This window comes from Octopus bimaculoides, chromosome 7, assembly GCF_001194135.2.
Source record: "Octopus bimaculoides isolate UCB-OBI-ISO-001 chromosome 7, ASM119413v2, whole genome shotgun sequence".
Taxonomy (NCBI): Eukaryota; Metazoa; Mollusca; class Cephalopoda; order Octopoda; family Octopodidae; genus Octopus; species Octopus bimaculoides.
In genome coordinates, this window is record NC_068987.1 from 62803341 (window position 1) to 62809162 (window position 5822).

Consider the following 5822-nt stretch of genomic DNA (forward strand, 5'->3'; position numbering starts at 1 on the left):
ACACACACACACACACACACACACACACACACACACACACAAGCAAAGCCTTATACTGGTATGCACCTACCTACCAATGATAAATATAGACGTACAGCAACAATGAATGCACTCTGGGTAAATGAAAATTAAAACTTTCTGCTTCCATTGCATCAAACCTATATAAACTGACTAAACTTCCTACGATAAACCACTGCATGTCTGAAAGCACAATATACACACTTACTAGGCAAAGATGTTCGAGTAAGTGCTGAAAAGTTCTTGGCTTTAGGTAATTATGATTTTATTCAACATATTCCCTGCATAGATTCACACACTTATTGCAGCGGTCTTTCATGTTTTTCTAAGCCTTCTAAAAGACCTCGGATAGTTGGGTCTCCAACCAGGCCTTTCACGACACCCTTAAAGCCAGGAACTTTCAGCAACCCTTCGTAGTAAATCTGGAGCGCTGAATCTATGGATCACATCTAGACGTTCAAACAAGCTATGTGTTCAAACAACAAGCTATGATTTTGCGGAAGGTAATTTGGTTAGCTGAGTGTTGAACGTCTGGTATGGTCGAATTTGGCTACGTGCTGTTTCCTATATACAACCAAGTGCATCTTAGATTTTTGGTGAGATCATTTATTTACACTTGATTTTACAATATTTACAATGGTTACTTTACTGGAAATCATATCACTGTTTACAAATAGGGAGACCTGAATGTATGGTGTGTTTTATCCTCTATCTTTCACTTGTTTCAGTCATTACACTGCGACCATGCTGGGGCACCACCTTGGTGAATTTTAGTCAAATGAATCGAGTTACCAGTACTTATTTCATTTAAGCATGGCACTTATATTATCGGTGACTCTTACCGAACCGCTAAGTTACAGAGACGTAAACACCAACACTGGTTGTCAAGCAGTGGAAGCACACACACACACACACGATGACGGGCTTCTTTCAGTTTCTGTCTACCAAATCTACTCACAAAGCTTTGGTTAACCCGACGCTATAGTAGAAGTCGTTTGCCCAAAGTATCACGCAGAGGGACTGAACCCGAAATTATGTGACTGGGAAGCAAATTCTTACCACACAACGGTTACTTATTCGTATTGCGAGAGGTTCCAGTACTATATGTTCATGATAGACAAACGATTCCTTTTAAGCCCGGATCGAGCAGCAACCAAGAAACTTGTCTTCTCACGGACCGCTGAAACCTCTGTAGTGACCGTGCAACCAGGAGATGGTGACGAAGGAATGGCTCTTTTAGTGCGTCGCACGGTCGATACAAATATAAAAAACAAAAGATGGAATGAAGTAAAATGAATTAAATGCCAACAAGAAAAGAGAGACTCAACCGGTAACAATGTATAAAAATTAGGTTTTATTGGTTGTCAACTAGAATGTCTGTGTGTGTGAATGCGACATAATAAAACACAATATAAGACAGGCCGTCGTGTAAACAAAGAGTGTGGATGTATACAAATATGTGTATGTGAATGCAAGAGATACAGAGCATAGAAAACAGTCTATAAATAAGGACGTTAAAAGTCCAGACACAAGGATTAGAAATAACAGTTCGTATTCATGGTACACAGTGGTAAAGGTGCTGTACAAGAAGTCGTAGCCGAATAGCAAAGCCGGAGAAAAAATACTGTTGCCCGAGAAGTTGAGGCTACGATGCTGCGACCGGTTACTTGTTACAGGTGGTCTCGCAGGTTGTACTTGCTGTTCTTCTTGGTGAGGCAATTCACACAAACAGTATTGAGAGAACCAGTGCGGGAGCTGCTGGCGGTGTGTACGTTGAGTAGACGCTGGCGACGAAGAAGCTGATTGTGGCGTCGAAGATGGAGTTTGCAGCAAGGTGTTGAACGGTGGTGTGTCATCGCTGGAACTGGCTGGTGCTCTGTGGTCAGCGGCTAGATCTCAGAAGGTCTAAAGTTGCTACAAACTTTAGCGCAGATAAGCTACTTATTTAAGAGAAATAATCGGCTCAAACAGGGGTTCAGAAAACTGTTCCATGTGACCTTATCAGAAGGCTGCGATTGGTTGGTTTGCACTCTGACGCGAAATAGAACAAGATTCAAAAATGCGCCAATACTAACCAATCAGAGTGGTGGACACAACAGGTCCAGAGATGCGGCCGAAGGCTAGCTATTATCTGCTACGTCCGCATTCATATATATATAACTGAGAGAGAGAGAAGCTTCGCTATACCTCTCTCTGAATGTCCCGCGCTTCTATATTTATAGCCATGTTTTGGCGGCAAAATCATGGAAAATTCCACCATGATTAGTTAGAATTAAGAGCAAGTCGTCTGATATATTGTGGCTTATTTTTCGTTACAAGGATAACGCGGTTTCGATTCTAAGCTCCGTAACAAGCTTTTTTATAGCTTATTCAGTTGCAAGGGGCTTATTCGATACAATTTATGTCCAGTGTAAGCTTCTAACATCTGTGCACTGACATTTGAAAGAAAAACTTGAGCAAGGGGAAAGATTTCAAAGGTACATTGTCCTGTGGAGGAAGGATTGGACAAAACATTAGTGCCGAACTTTGACGGTGAGACATTATAGGAGTGAGGAGGAGAGGAGACACGGGTTTTTGAATGGGTTTGACATATAATAGACAAAAAGGATGAAACACCACATCCGTGCACCAGGGTATGTGCTGGTTAGTTATAGTCATAGACAACCATTCAGATAGCCTTCAATTGGATATGCTGTAGGATGCTTATATATATATATGTATATATAGCAGCAAGCAGCATCGTCCCAGATGCGAGTCAAGTACTTCATTTTGCATTTTATGTAAGCTTTAAAGCATCTTCTACCCCTGAAGAGAAAGACTAGACTTTAAGACGCAGTTTTAAGTATGTGTGTTCACCAAGAGAATCAGCGAAGATTGTAAAACTTTGCATTTGTGAGGCTCTATGTGGTTTAATTGTGTGTTGTATAAAGAAAAAAAGTGAGAGTGAGGTGTAATATTATTTTCTGGTGATGTGTCTTTTCTTGGCGGACATAAGCAAGTTTGTTATTCTTTTATTATTTTATACGTTTCAGCCCTAAGGCTGTGGCCACGCTGGGGCAACGCTAGTGTAATTACTTTTTCAATGGCCAATTTTATGTGACTGACTTTTGGTGAAGGAGTGAGTTCGACACTGCTGCTCTCTTTGTCTACGAAATTTTGTTGGGGTCTTTATTCATAGAAACAGTACAAGTTTGCCATAAATTATCTGCACACGATTGAGGAGAAATGAAACATGATCTGATCAGAAAATGAATGAACATTGTTAGAGGTCACAGTACACATATCACAAGATTTCAAAAAGAAAATAATAAAGTCAAGAGCAACGACATTCCTTTCATCGAACTTCTCAAGAGCAAGGAACTACTAATGAATGACAAAGGAGAGCAAGTCCCCAATAGATCTGACTTTGTGGAAATCGTATTAATGGTCACTGAAAAGACTCAAGATGCTAGAGGGGTGGTTATTAACGACAATTTCCATAACCTTTGAGATATTCGAAATGAACGTGATAAGTTGATAATTGCTCTTCGGGAAGAAGAGATACACCGTAGCATGTTATCAAAGACTGGGAAAAATCCCTGCTGTAAGAAAAATTGGAGAGCTTAACGATGATAGGGTCTAACTCTAGCTCTAAACAATCACAAGCCAAACCACGTTAGCATCACTTCCATTAACTACAAACTAAGAGAGTCACTGTGCCGTCGTTCAACTTGCTATAAACCACAGCTTCATCTAAAGCACTCATGACTCATCCTTCATCTAAACCTGTCTTAGCAGTATTAAAAGCCCCGCTGAAGAATCAATGTGCTGGGCCCAATAGGGTTTCTATATTTGACAGCAAACCACAGCAGGTATGGATAAGAATGGTGCCCTTGATCCAGCGCTGGATTAACCAATAAGCAAAATAAGCACGTGCTTAGATCATCAAGAGGAGTAGGGCACCGCAGAAATGGAAAATGGTTTACGATACGCAAAAAAATACTTTTACACTTTCTAAAATAATATTTGAAGTGGTTTATATGATGTCAGTGAGGATCTGAGTAAAGACTTTGCAATTAAAAAAAAGTAAGAGAAAACTTTTCAAATATAAATACAGTGGAAGTATACAAAAATAAACATTATTTTCCATCTTACTGTTTAATTTTGCTTTATTTTGAAAACTAAAAACTTATTTTGTGGTTTATTATTGTTTATATTCGTGTTGCGGCATAGTATGGTTGTGCTTTGACATGCTCCAGCCAATCAAGGCTGGACGCGTTGGAATACAAATGGCAGTACTCTGCTAAGAAGTGAAGCGCAGTTTTTAAGAAGTTAGCGAAAAGACAACGTAGAAGCAACAGTTATTCTTCCAACATGCAACAGTTTTTGTGTGTTCACCACCAACTTCGTGCAACTCATTTGAAGTTATATCGGCTCTCGACTGGTCTCCTCCTGAACAACCTAGTTCATTTATGCTCACTTCGCTCCTCGAAAGTCTGGATAACATTAGGCACAACTCTACCTCGTAATGAACTGTATATCTTTATTTAAGCTAGCTTCATTCCGGTCAGCTTACAACGGCTTCCAACAGAATCATCTTGGGCAAAAGTTAAATACTTTACCTAACTCGTATACATATATACTAGCTACACCTCTTGCTACTTGTCAGCACTCGTTCCCATTTTAATAAAGTTATAATGTTTTGTTTAATAACTGCCTTCTGACATTCATTATACATACTTTTCGAAAGCACATTTAATGTACTTTGTCACGAACACTTGTATATTTCAAATTAGTGACCACTCCCACTGAAGGTCTTTATCCGGCCTTATCTCGACCCATGAGGCCCCTGGGAAACTGTCCCGTGTACCCATATCTTCAAAGGGTACTGTCTTGTCCCATCACCTCGTCAAACATTTCGTGTCCCTCTCCAGGCCCTTTATTAACGCATTAACCACTATTCCCAGTCCTTTATTTTTCCCAGAATGTCAATTCTGTGGAATTCCCTTACTGTACATCTTTTGTTTTTTGTTTTTGTTTTTTGTTTTTTGCAACTGACAACTTGTAAATGTTCAAAGAGGAACTCTTATCTATCTCAGAGGGTTTGTGAAACCAGAAGTGCTCTCTGTCCCATCAATATTAACAACGCCGCCAGCTGTTACGTTTTCCCTTCCGGAATACACAGTTCACTGTACAGAACACGTTTGCACTATCATTGACAACAGGAACTGCTAGTACTGTTGGGCAAGAACGTGCCAATGAGAAAGCTTTTATGATCTGCTAGCTTACTGTAAATAGTAGCCTGATCTTCCTGGTCATAGGTCTTCTTGATCAGGATTGATTTGAGGTAAAACGAGGTACTCACTAAGTAGTAACTCGATCTGTTGAAAATAGCAACCAGACCTCACTCAAATCTCAACCTACCGTCTTAAAAAAAGGAACGACATAGGTGGATAATGTAGACATCTATCTATATATATATAAAATTGAGAATGTATGTGTGTGTGTGTGTGTGTGTGTGTGTGTGTGTGTGTGTGTCTGTGTGTCTGTGTGAATCCCTAAAACTCCAGAACTACACAACCAATTTCATTCAAATTTTACACATGCCTTACTTAGGGTCCCGGTTGTGTTTTAGTCAAAAAAATTTTAACTTCTTGCATACTTCCAGCCCACAGCAACATCATATCTCCTCCACTATTTAAGTATTACGTGTCAAAAGTGAAACAAAAACATTCATGTCATTCGAACCGGAATCTCAAAAACATTGTTATTATTAAATTTATGCATTTCTAATCAATTTGGAGATATTTGCTATCGAGTTGCAG